We start from the raw sequence: 14,518 nt of genomic DNA on the forward strand, positions 1-14,518 counted from the left end.
ATATGTATTTGCCTCCCGTTCACAGGAACTTATTTCCTGCTCCCACTCCTACAACAACGAGGGAGTGAAAGTAACCAATACTAGCAGATAGAACAATAAATGGAGTAGTGTTGATAAATGACAGAGAGACATTAAATGATAATGTAACATTGGGATTGTACCTGTGCTGATCAATATTGCAGACATCCAGGTGTTGGAATATTGCTTAAAAATAGAAAATGAAATTTGTTAAATAATGCAGTATTTCCAAAATCTGCTGATAACCACCGCAAGCACGAAATTCATACAATGTCAGGCTTACAGGAGGTAGAGGGAGACATTGAAAGACATTGTCACGCGAATTAATACCCGATATTCCATCGTTTATTCAGTAGATATGCTGGGGGAGAATAAAGGTATGCAGGCTGAAGCAGATTATCAGAGAACTAAAACTGTCGGATGATGTCTGTTCAAAAAAGGGAATAGGGATTACCCCGGGAATTACAGGCCTGTTAGTCTTACTTCTGTGGTAGGCAAAGTAATGGAAAGGGTACTGAGGGATAGGATTTATGAGTATCTGGAAAGACATTGCTTGATTAGGGACAGCCAGCACGGATTTGTGAATGGTAGGTCTTGCCTTACAAGTCTTATTGAATTCTTCGAGGAGGTGACCAAGCATGTGGATGAGGGTAGAGCAGTGGATGTAGTGTACATGGATTTTAGTAAGGCATTTGATCAGGTTCCCCATGGTAGGCTTATGCGGAAAGTCAGGAGGCATGGGATAGAGGGAAATTTGGCCAATTGGATAGAAAACTGGCTAACCGGTCGAAGGCAGAGAGTGGTGGTAGATGGTAAATATTCAGCCTGGAGCCCAGTTACAAGTGGAGTTCCGCAGGGATCAGTTCTGGGTCCTCTGCTGTTTGTAATTTTTATTAATGACTTAGATGAGGGAGTCGAAGGGTGGGTCAGTAAATTTGCAGATGATACAAAGATAGGTGGAGTTGTGGACAGTGAGGAGGGCTGTTGTCGGCTGCAGATGGACTTAGATATGATGCAGAGCTGGGCTGAGGAGTAGCAGATGGAGTTCAACCCTGCCAAGTGTGAGGTTGTCCATTTTGGAAGAACAAATAAGAATGCAGAATACAGGGTTAATGGTAGGGTTCTTAGTCAGGTGGAGGAACAGAGGGATCTTGGGGTCTATGTACATAGATCTTTGAAGGTTGCCACTCAGGTGGATAGAGTTTGTAAGAAGGCCTCTGGAGTATTATCGTTCATTAGCAGAGGGATTGAATTCAAGAGTCGTGAAGTGATGTTGCAGCTGTACAGGACTTTGGTTAGGCCACAGTTGGAGTACTGTGTGCAGTTCTGGTCGCCTCACTTTAGGAAAGATGTGGAAGCTTTGGAGAGGGTGCAGAGAAGATTTACCAGGATGTTGCCTGGAATGGAGAGGAAGTCGTACGAGGACAGGTTGAGAGTTCTCGGCCTTTTCTCGTTGGAACGGCGAAGGATGAGGGGTGACTTGATAGAGGTTTATAAGATGATCAGAGGAATAGATCGAGTAGACAGTCAGAAACTTTTTCCCCGGGTACAACAGAGTGTTCCAAGGGGACATAAATTTAAGGTGAAGGGTGGAAGGTATAGGGGAGATGTCAGGGGTGGGTTCATTACCCAGAGAGTGGTGGGGGCATGGAATGCGCTGCCCGTGGGAGTGGTAGAGTCGGAATCATTGGCGACCTTTAAGCGGCATTTGGTTAGGTACATGGATGGGTACTTAATCTAGGTTAGAAGTTCGGCACAACATCGTGGGCCGAAGGGCCTGTTTAGTGCTGTATTGTTCTATGTTCTATGTTCTATGTTCTATGTTCTATGATGAAATTCAAATGCAATAAGTACGGCTACAGAGGAAGACAACGAAGATGCAGTTAGATGGAGTAGCCATCATTGAAGTCCTTTCATCTACAATTAATCAATTAATTGAGAGAGAACAAGAAGAGTCTTGAAATCCTCAACAAAATCAACCATGCCATGCCTATGGATTGCGGATGATCCGCAAGAAAATGCACAACTTGAATCAAATAACGAGTCGGGAGTTACGTGATTGCGTCTTTTTTACTTAATTAGCATAATTGATTCATTTGTAGAGGTCATACGATGATTGCACATTAGAGGTACTAAAGAAGGTCGCTCTATCCAGTAGTCAGACCATGCTTCCAGTCAGGCTTTTAACGTCACAAGTGGAAGGTCGGTTCTCATGATGCCTGTAATAAATCCAGCGACAGTCTAATACGCTCATTATCACACTGTGAATGATGTGTTTTCCAAAGAAATTACTTTCCCCAATGCTAACTCTGAATACATAAATGTATACTGAATTACATCACTCTATGGCGTCATTTCTTTTGTAATGAAAACAAAGTCGAAGGACTATCACACATCTATACCAAATCTAACTTGGAAACCTCGATATATGTGAATTTGGCCGTACTGAAAGGAGCGTGCTGGAAATCGCCCAAGTCACCAAATACTTTAATCACTCAGGATAGCGGTGGAAGAGGAGAGTATTGCATACCTTCGAACGAAATGGCATATGGACACGGAAGCTTAAATTATTCTATTCCATTTCCTGACTTTTCTTCGCTGTCTGCATGTCAATTACAATTGGCCAAGTTCCGATTATACACATCCAACAAGGAATCTGGGAAGTCGTTACATTATGTGATACGCTTAGTGATAAATGTATGGATATTAAAGAAGTGGACACGGTCCCTATTCTGCATTTAAGTGAATATTTCAGGACAGAAGATAAGTGGTACAATTTCACCATGAGCTACAAAGAAACCGAACTTCTTGGAGAAGACAGACGTGAGAAATTCAGAAAGAAATGTGGTGGGAGTAAGTATGGAACTGTGGAATACACATTACCATACGACACTGGATCAGGACAGTATGTTATACGGTCGTAGAAGTTCAGGGACTATTGGTCGTATCATTGAGGGTGATGACTTGAATGTCACATCAACGATATAGATTTAACAGCAAAGTATGGAACCTGATAAAGGAACAACTAAAAATGCGAAAAGGACTCAGTCCAAAATATCAATTTCGTTTCATTGAAGGGGATTCCTCAAACCACACGACTTGCCAGTACGATGTGGCAAGAAATACCGAATAAAGAATTGACACCAAAGTTCATTTTTAGGACTTTTGATTGTCAGAACTTTCCCAAAGGAAGGGATTTTTCGGGATGCCCATGACTGTGCGTCATAAAATGGCCTCCCATTCATCGTGTGCCAAAGCCTGGAAACGCCTCAGAAAACATTTGATTACTGTGCTCTTAAGAAGTGCAACTATTGTGGCTCCAAATAGTAGATCCAAAGTAGCACAATTATGATACGTTATGCAACTGCAGTTACTAATGCTGAAGGTACAGATCAGAACAATCCACAACACGTTTAATTCGTGAATGTCACATCAATTGTTAATTATAGGTTTTAAATAAAACCCTGCGATGGTTAATGTCTAACCGTTTATTTATAGTTAACATGTATACAAAATGTCACGACAGCCATTCCACTAAACGTTTCAAACAAGATGATGAGGGCAGATCAACCTCAAACATTAAATAAATTCCCATATCATTGCAGGAGTCATAAACCACTTATACACAAACTCGTCGATAATGGAATGTGGTATGACTGAATCCATTGTTGTACACACAAGGATAACGTTAGGATTGGCTGGAAAATAAACATGGTTTCTACTGGCAAATGTCTGGGGCAGTGTGAACTTGACTATTGTGTCCATCTTGAAAACTCCAAGTCGGGAGGTCAGAGAGGTTGGAAAGCATTATGAGTCTCACCAAGTGCAGGGGATTGACGACAGCCTTGCACTTAGAGTTCCATAGATTGATGTGACCAGCTTAATTGGAAAGGTATGTAACTAAATAATCATATCATTCGGTTTGTAAGTGTTAAAGAGCGGTATGAAATAAATATTCAAAGTTTGTGCGAAGATTTGTAGCTCGGGTGCTCGTTGTTGTGATTCTGTTCGCCGAGCTGGAAGTTTTTGTTGCAAACGTTTCGTCCCCTGGCTTGGCGACATCATCAGTGCTTGGGAGCCTCCTGCGAAGCGCTTCTTTGATGTTTCCTTTGGTTTTATAGTGGTCTGTCCCTGCCGCTTCCGGCTGTCAGTTTCAGCTGTCCGCTGTAGCGGTTGGTATTTTGGGTCCAGGTCGATGTGTTTGTTGATGGAGTTTGTGGATGAATGCCATGCCTCCAGGAAGTCCCTGGCTGTTCTCTGTCTGGCTTGCCCTATGATAGTAGTGTTGTCCCAATCGAATTCATGTTGCTTGTTGTCTGCGTGTGTGTCTACTAAGGATAGCTGGTCGTGTCGTTTCGTGGCTAGTTGATGTTCATGTATGCGGATTGTTAGCTGTTTTGTTAGGTGTAAAATGACAACAACAGCAGGTCGGAGACGGGGAATCCTGTAGCGACTGACTCGGCACCGGACATTTCAAATCCTGCGTTCCACCTTCAAGTAACAAGTCAGAAGTGTTGCGTTAAAGATGCAGATCCAAGAATATTGAAAAGAACTTTGGGGCCATCCAGAACAAATGAGCTCACTTGATTGGCACATTCATAAACAAGCAATCTCTCCAAAGTAAACGCTGAAAGTCAGCAGTGCACATTATGCACAAGATGCAATGCCAAATTTGAACAACAATTCTGAGATAGATTTTTACGCACCCATGACCATTGTTAACTTGAACAATGGTTACAGTCGTATATGCAAAATTATTTCCAAGCCAAGAACTGGGTTCAGTGTGTATAGTCATTCAATCACTATTGCTAATTTTAACTCAATTGTTTTCTCTGAACAGCATGATCGATAGACACACAGCACATGATTTGTCGCTGTTATGGGAGGCAATAATATCTGGAACACTCGCGACACCCACTTCCCATGAAAGTGTCAATGAATTTAAAAAGAATCCATCTGAGATTCACGAGGAGAGAGATGAAAATTGTTCATTCTGCAGTCCAGGGAATGTCACCAATTTTGGCAATGATCAATAAGAAGAGAATATTTTGTTTCTTGTCATTAGCGATTGCAAACAGAGTGAAAGCACGTGGCTGTTTATATCAGAAGTATTGATTGAATTATCCGCAGGGCTGATTGACTGGCATATGCAAATGTGTGATAGGAGTGAAAAAGAGCTACTCGTGTTGAGAGTAGAACAGTGTTTCAGACTGCTGCTTCAGCGTGCTAGTGATCCAGGTTCAATGCCACCCAAGGGAAACTGTACGATTGCAGTTGTCATATTCTTCTTCATGTTCTCCGGTTTCCTATTATTGGCTAAAGAAATGCAGATCATGTGGATTGGCCAGGTTTAATTTCCGATAGTGGCCAGTGACATGCCGGGTAGGTGGATGAATCATGGGAAATGCAAGGAGACATAAAGTAGCGTTTGTATATGGCTAGGATGCTCTTCCGAGGGTCTGTATGTATTCGGCGGCCTAAATGGGTGATTTCACAACGTCCTTTGAATCTATGATGTTTGTTTGTTCAGAAAACTCACCATTGTGGGTGGTCCGACAGGGATGTGTATACATTGTCTGCTATCGACCGAGCAACATGGTAATTGTGAAACGTATTGCACAGACATAGTGTTAATTGGATATTCCAAAATCGTCAAACATAAATTACACAAGGATTAAACTGTGCAGCACCATATATACCGATCAATTTTCAGGAAATTACCATTGACCAGAAAGTAAAGTTAATTCATCACATAAAAATAATAGCTATAAGAGTGAAGCAGAGGCTATGTACAATAAAACATGCGAATCACCTCCAGACTCGCACGACTTCCCACCTTAACTCAATAGTGCGATTGGATACAACACATCTGCCCAGATGAGTTCAGTTCCAACGATAGTCAAAGCACGTTGAACCAGTTCAGAAAAAAATCGGCTCACTTGAATGACACCATATAGAAGGACATTGGCATCATATATACGGTGACACGAGGACCAAAAATATAACCTCCAAGTTGCACACTATTCTGACTTGGAAATATTTTATCGTGCAATTATCATTGCCTGTTCAAAATCCTGGAAGTCCCTCCCTGGCAAAATTATGAATTTATCAACAGCACAGAGGCTGCAACGGTTCAAAAATACTTACTACCACCTTCTCGAGCGTAATTGGGAATAATTTGAAATGCTCATCCACCAGTGACACTGATGTCGCATGAAGGAATTATAAAAATGTAGAATACGCCTGATTGTCAATTTTTAAAAAAGCATTATATTTTCTAATGTCTTCAGGACGTTTCTTTTACCAAACCTGACATAGGAGAAGGCTTTTTTGTTTTGAATTGGATACTACTCATAGAATGAAAATAATAGACTTTTTTCTTAGAAACATTGCCGTGACTTTCCAAAGAACAGTCAAATAAGCAAACAAATATGCAAATACACAAAATATGACACAGATCAGGTAACGGGAATATCGGTGAATGCAAGATTACGTGAGAGGGAAGAACTGAGTGAGATCAATACTGGTACAATTATCGTGTTGGTAACATTAAAGTGAATTGAAGGAGGCTAAATCCCCAGATGCTGAAAACTTAAATCCCAGCTAACTTCAAGAACTGGCCCCTGAAAGCGTGGATGCATCAATGGGCAATCATGCTTGCCAAATCTGTTGGAATTCTATGAATATGTAACAGTTGACAAATGTCATTTTGAGACTTATTAAGAAGGGAAATGAAGCACAAGTAAGATCTAGGCGACTGAGAGCAAACTACGTTTGGAAGAATATCGTGAAAGTTAGATCAATATGAAACAATGAATTAAGCCGGCCAAAGTAGGTCAGGAAAAATCTTTATCAAACAAGGTTAGGGAAAATCCAAACCATTTTATTTGTGCTTAAGGATCAAGAGGGTAACTCGAGAAATGTTTGATTCACTCAAGGACAAAGGAGTGAAGTTATGTGTGGAGTCATAGAGATGCTTAAGCAGTACTTGGCATCGGTATTTACCAAGGACACCGACATAATGGTTGTTGAGGTTATTGAAAGATGTTTGGTTACTCGTGGTCAAATTAGCATAAATGGGGAGGAAGTGTTGGGTATTCTGAAAGGCATTAGGTGGACAATACCTCAGGTATAAATGGGATCCAGCACAGGTTAGTGTGGAAAGAGAGAGGAGAAAGCAGTGGATTTAACAGATATCTTTACACCATTCTTGAACACGGGTGGGCTGCCAGAGTACTGGTGAATTGCTAATATTATCCGCTAGTTTCAGAAGCATAGCAAGAATAATCCAGGGTAATTAGAGACCGGTGAACCTGACGTCAGTCGGAGGGAAGCTCCAGGAAATGATATCGAAGGATCAGTTTAATTTACCTTTGAAAGAGTACGGGTTTGTCATTCTTCGGCAAGAAGATTTTGTGCAAGGAAGTTCATGACTTACCAAACTAATTGAATTCATTTGGGGAAAATTGATTGACGAGGGAAGGGCTGCACATATGTTATACCTGGACTTCAGTAAGGCGTTTGGAAAGTTTCCAAATGCTAGGCTGATGGAGAATGTGAATTCACGTGGGGTCCGGGGAGCATAAGCAAGATCAGTAGAGAACTGGCTTGGAAGCAGGAGACAGCAAGGATGAGTGGACAGGAATTTCTCAAAATTGAGAATATTGACCAGTGGGTTTCCACAGGGATGCGTGTTGGGACAACTGTTGCTTTTGATATACATAAATGATCTGGTTGAAGGTAGAGGTGGTCTGAATAGCAAGTTTGCAGGTAACAGAAAGATTGGTGGAATAGCAGATAGTGAAGTGGATTGTCAGATAATTCCGCCAAATATAAGCAGTTTGCAGGGTTAACTGAGAAAACGCAGAAGGATTTCAATGCAGACAAATGTGAAGTGACACATTTTGGAAGACCCAGACAAAGAGTGAACTATATCGTGGATGGAAAAGTCCTTGCACAAATTAGTGCACAGAGTGATCTGGGTGTTAACGTCCATTGTACCACAACGGTTACAAGACGGAGACGTCATGAAAGCATTCAACATTTTTTCATTCATCAGACGACGCATGAGTACAAGAGTTAGCAGGTCGTGTTACAGTTATATAGAAGTTCAATCTGGCCACATTTAGGGTATTGCAGAAAGTTCTTGTCGCCCCAATACCAAAATGATGTGGATGCTTTGGAAAGGACGCAGATAGCTTCATTAGGATGTTGCTGCGTATGGAGGGCGCTAACTATGAAGAGACGTTGACGAGGTTAGAATTATTTTCTTTAGAAAAATGGAGGTTGAAAGGGGAGACAATTGATGTCGGCAACATCAGGAGAGGTACCGACAGACTGGACATCAATAAGCATTTTCCCAGACTGGGGGAGCTCAGTTACAAGGGGTCACGAGTTCAAGCAGAAAGTTGAAAAGTATGCATGAAAAATGTTTTATGCAGAGGGCGTTGGCTGACTGAAACGCGTTGCCAGCGGAGGTGTTAGAGGCGGGCACTACAACGTCATCTAAGATACATTTAGAGAGGTACATGACTGGGCAGGGAACAGAGGTAGACAAATCCTTTGCAAATCCGGCACAGATTGAGATAGAATACGTAAACCGGCGCAGGCTTTGAGGTGATCAGGGCCTTCTCCTGTTCTGTAATTTATTTGTTTTTGTTCGAGTCAAGTTCACCAGGGTGAGCCATTCGTTGTGGTGTATTTGGATTTGAGGAAATCGTTTGACAGTGTCTCTCATAAGAGATTATTCTACAAGATTAAAGAACATGCGATTGGAGTAAGTGTATTGACATAGATAGAAAATAGGTTGACTGAGAGGAAATAAAGTGGAAGAATTAATGGGTTGTTTTGAATATGGGAACAAAATGTTTGCTGATGATACTACTGTGGTGAGAAGGTAAATAGTAATGAGGATGAAGAGGTCATTCAGTAAAATCGGGATAAGTAGGGCAATTGTGTAAATACTTAGCAGATGCAGTATTAATTGTATAATGTGAGGTTATACACTTTGGAAGCAAAAACAAAAAGAAAAACGCATACTATGATCTGAACGGCTGTAGATTGCAATTGGGGAATGTGCAGGGGGACAGGGTTGCCGTGCAGAAATCGTTGAATGTCAGCATGCAGGTGCAGCAGATGGTACAGAAGGTAAAGAGTATGTTGGCCTTTAGCTAGAGATTTTGTGTCCTGGAGCCGGCTTATGTTGTTGCAGTTGGATATTGGCGAGACAACATCCAGAATATTGTTTGAAGGTGTTTTTCAACCGTTTCTGAAGAAGATACTCTCGCTTTCGAAGGAATGTCATGAAATTTTGCAAGGCTGATTCTGGGGCATATGAGGCAGATGCATACACAGAGATTGACGAGGTTAGTGGTTTTATTCGCTGGAGTTCAGTGGAATGTGGAATGTGTAGGAAATATCATGAAGTCTAATGTATTTCCACAGGACGAGACAGGGGAGATGCAGGGTGATGTTCCCAGTGATGTGCGTGTCCAGAACCAGGGGTCATACTTTGAGGATTCAGACAGAACCATTTCGGACGAAGTTGAGCAAATTTTTTGTCATCCAGAAAAATATGAGTATATGTAATTCATTAAGTCACGAAATAGTTGTTGCCAAAGCATTGAATTTATTCAAGTGTTGGTTGGACATTACAATTGGAACAGTGGACGGCAAGATTTAAGGGTGACAAAGAGGATACGGTCACTGAGGTGGTTGATCAGCCATGGTCGTGATGAATGGCGGAGCAGGCTCGGAGAGCCGAATCACCTCTACTGCTCCCGTCGCCTAGGTTTCTGTGTAAAATGGAGGAAAGGGAAAGATCGGTGATAGTGCCAATACATCCAGAAAACTCACCATTATTTGATTCCTAACAATCTGGCTGGCATCCTCCAGTGTTCATTGAATAAAATTGGGTTTATCAAGATACCGCAACCGTGACTGTATTGAATTGAAAATCCTGCTATTGCCAAAGGTTAAGAATTCAAGGAAAACATGTACAATATTCGGGAATGGGATAGGTGGCCAGAATGATCGACGCTGATCAGTAAAGGTGTTGTTACTAATATAGATGTCAAGTAATTAAATGCAAATCTCAAGCACGTCCAGAAATAGTGCACGTGCAATCCGAAACATTGAGTCAAGAGGTCGAGGATTACCGTTACCCTTTGATATCAACATTCTCAGGATTTCTATAGAATAAATCTTACTGGATTCGCCATATAGATGGCTATGCAAAAGTGTGAATTGCAGATGCTGGAAACTAGAGTTTACATCAGTGTGGTGCTGGAAAAGCACAACAGGTCAGGCAGCATCCGAGGCGCAGGAACATCAATGTTTCAGGAAAAGGCCTCCATCAGGAATTGAGGCAGGGAGCCTCCATTGTGGAGGGATAAGTGGGGTGTGTGGTGCTAGAGAGAAGGTAGCAAAGTGTACAACACATAAATAGGCATGGGGACGGAGGTAATATGTCAGAGAGGAAGGTGGGGGAAGTAGCAAAGAGAACAGTAGTTGAATGTGGCATTGGGAAGTGGTGATTGGTCAGAAGGGAGGGTGGAGCGGTAGGTGGGGAGGGAGATTGGCAGGTAGGATAGGTCATGAGGACATTGCCGAGCTGGAAGGTTAAAACTGATGTAAGGTTGGGGAAGGGGAATTGAGGAAATTGGTGAAGTCCACATTGATGCCCTCGTGTTGAAGTGGTCCGAGGCATAAGATGAGGCGTTCTTTCTCCAGGCATCGGTTGGTGAGGTAGCAGTGGTGGATGAGGCCCAGGACCTGCATGTCCTCAGCAGAGTGGGAGGGGCAGTTGAAATGTTGGGCCACGGGGCATTGGGGTAGTGTGGTGCGGGTGTTCCGGTGATGTTCTCTGAAGCACTCTGCGAGGTGGTGTCCAGTCTCCCCAATGTGGTGGAGACTGTGGCGGAAGCAACAGTCACAATAATTGACATTGGTGGATTTGCAGTTGGACGTGGAAGGCTCCTTTGGGGCCTTGGATGTATTTGAGGGAGGAGGTGTAGGCACAGGTTTTGCAATTCCTGCGGTGGCAGGGGATGTTGCCAGGACAGGAGGGTGGGTTGTTGAGGGGGTGTGAACATGACCAGGTAGTCATTGAGGGAACGGTATTTGTGGAAAGCGTAAAGAGGTGGGCAGGAAATATATCTCTGGTGGTAGGGTATGTTCGGAGGTGGCAGATATGTCGTTGGATGACGTGGTTAATGCGAAGGTTGGCAGGATGGAAATTGAGGAACGCGGAGTTCTGTACTTGTTACAGTTGGAGGGCTGGGGTTTGAGGACAGACGTGCGGGATGTAGATGAGATGCGTTGGAGGTCATCTTCAACCACGTGGCAAGGAAAATTGCAATTTCTCAAGAAGGAGGCCACATGATGTGTTCTGTGGTGGAACGGGTCCCTCTACACCTCCATTCGCCACGACCAGAGCCTTCAAGCACTCCGTTTCTTCCTCTCCAGACATCCCCAATAGTACCCTTCCACTGACACTCTCATTCGTTTGGCTGAACTGGTCCTCACCCTTAACTTTTTCACATTCGAATCCTCTCACTTCATCCAAACCAAAGGGGTAGCCATGGGCACTAGTTTGGGCCCCAGATATGCCAGGGTCTTTGTCGGTTATGTAGGACAGTCCATCTTTCGTAGTTACAACAGCACCACTCCCCACCTCTTCCGCTGCTAAATTGATGACTGCATCGGCGTCACCTCACGCACCTGCGAGGAGTTTGAACAGTTCATCAACTTTCCCAGTGCATTCAACCCCGACCTTCAATTCACCTGGTCCATCTCTGACACTTCCATCTCCTTCCTGGACCTCGCCATCTTCATTAATGACGAATGAATTGACTCTGACATTATTTCACAAACAAACTGACTACAAAAGCTACCTGGATAACATCTCTTCCCACCGTCCCTCCTGTAAAACTACCATCCCATATTCCGAATTCCTCCGCCGCCGCTCTATCTGCTTCCAGGAGGACCAGTTCCTCCACAGAACACAGCAGGTGGCCTCCTTCTTTCGAGATCACAAATTCCCTTTCCACGTGGTTGAAGATGCCCATCCAACGCATCTCATCCACATCTCGCACGTCTGCCGTCAAACCCCACCCCTCTAACCATAACAAGAACAGAACCCACCTGGTCCTCACTTTCCACCCGAACAAACGTCGCATTAACCGTAACATGCCCCCGACATTTCCGGCACCTTCAAACAGACCCCACCATCGGAGGAATATTTCCCTCCCCTCCCCTTCCCGCTTTCCGCAAAAACCTTTCACTCCATGACTACCTGGTCGGGTCCACGCTGCCCCAACAATCCTCCCTCCCGTCCTGTCACCCTCCCCTGCCACCGCAGGAATAGCAATACCTGCGCCCACACCTCCTCCCTCACCTCCATCCAATGCCCCAAAAGAGCCTTGCACATTCATCCATGTTTCAGCAGTACATCCACCAATGTCATTTATTGTATCCATTGCCCCCGATGGAGTCTCCTCTACATTGGGGAGATTGCACACCTCCTCGCAGAGCTCTTCCGGGAATTTCTTCAGGACATCCTCACCAATCAACCCGACTGCCCTGTTGCAAAACATGTCATCCTTCCCTCCCACTCGGCGAGGACATGCCGGTCTTGGGACTCCTCTACCGCTACCCACTCATTACCCGACGCTTGGATGAAGAACGCCTCATTTTCAGCCTTGGAACACTTCAACCCCAGTGCATCAGTGTACACTTCACCAGTTTCTTCATTTCGCCTCCCCCCAACTTACCTCAGTTCCAACGTTCTGGCTTAGCACTGTCCACCCGAACGGTCCTACCTGCTAATCTCCCTTCCCACCTATCACTCCACCCTTACCTCAGACCTATCACCTCTATCCCCACCCCCATTGAACAATTGTACTCTTTGCTACGTTGTTACCAGCCCCTCCCCGTTTAATTCTCCACCCTGCTGGCGTCTGCCGCTATGCCTGGTGAAGGCTTTTTGCCCAAACCTCGATTTTCCTTCTTCTCGGATGATGGCTGACCTGGTGTGCTTTTCCAACACCACTCTGATGAAAACTCTGGTTTCGAGCACCTGCAATCCTCACCTTTGCCAAAATTCATCTCGTCTCCAATCTGACAAATGCACATCTAATGCCTATTTACTACCATTTCGTCAATCTCTAATTCGTGTTGCCAAGAACTGATCAACCTCACTTATTTCGAAGTTGCTGCCAACTTATCACGTACATTCTGAATGTCAAAGTACACAATGTCTTCAAAGCAACTCGAATCTAGCGCCTGCATCTCGTCCTCAAAGAACTCGATTAAATTTGTCAATTATGACATGTTAACTGTCTAATATGAACTTGCTTTTCTCTCAATGAATATTTATGTTTTTGTGTGTTGTGGCCTCCATCAGTTTTCCCTCCAATGCTGTCAAGCAGACAGGTTTGTAATTTTCTAGATTAGCCTTTCTCACACTTGTATTGTAGTTTCACATTTGCCATCCTCCAACTACCAAGATGAATCCTGTCTTCTGAGAGGTGTGGATTTTTTTTTTGTCAATGGCTTCATAATTTGCGCTTTAACTAACTCAGCAATCTAGCATCCCGTGCAGTTCTGGTGACTGGAAGGTGTTCTGGATGAAGCCAAACCCCTCAGAACATTTGAAGACATTAGAACAGACCATATCTTTGATAATTGTTGTAAGAAGGTGCAAAGTGGACATTCCAGAAGACAGCCAGCTGATCAGACCACTTAGTTTTAAACAAAACAGATTTTTTTACAACATTACTGAATGAAACACACAGAACAGAAAAAAAGAGAATACGGAATAACTTGCCCTATCCCAAAACCCAACAGACCTCTCCCAACTTAATGATGCTGTTCCTGATACTTACAACAATCCCAAAATCACTCCTTGGCACAAGAGGCAATATCAAACAAGTTCTTACAGGATAGAAGTCAGAGGGAGAGTACCAGCCAGAGCCTGCTTCCGGATCCATGTGCCATTTCAAACTACAGCTGAAATAAATAAAACAAAACCGGAAAACTGAACTTCGAGAACTGGCCCCTCCCCTTCCATTGGGCATGTGTATTTTTTTAAACTTGAAAACCTTCTTCATGACGTAGTATGTGTCAGCAAAAATCAAATGAGGCCTACCCTACAACCAACTGACTTTCAGGGTTGCTGTCATTTACGACTTCTCTGTAAAAAAAAAACAAGGACTACATAACCTTGCTGAAGAAGAACTTCATCAAACACCGTCCCCCCAATAAAAATTGAACCATCAACATCCAAGGTTGGTTTCATATTAAAACCCCTTAAGAATGGTTAGTACTCTAAAACACGCATATAAATTACACTGACTGTGAACGTGCAAACATACACAACTACATTCCGTTTCAGTTTGTTGTACTCCCGCTACCGAACGCTTCCTTTTCTCATTCGAGTCTCAACGATACGTCAACAATCACGTTTTCTCGTCCTGCCACATGCATAATTTTCAAATTT

Source organism: Chiloscyllium plagiosum, unplaced genomic scaffold, assembly GCF_037043375.1.
Source record: "Chiloscyllium plagiosum isolate Xiang-an unplaced genomic scaffold, Cpla_swu_hap1 HiC_scaffold_14, whole genome shotgun sequence".
NCBI classification, from domain to species: Eukaryota; Metazoa; Chordata; class Chondrichthyes; order Orectolobiformes; family Hemiscylliidae; genus Chiloscyllium; species Chiloscyllium plagiosum.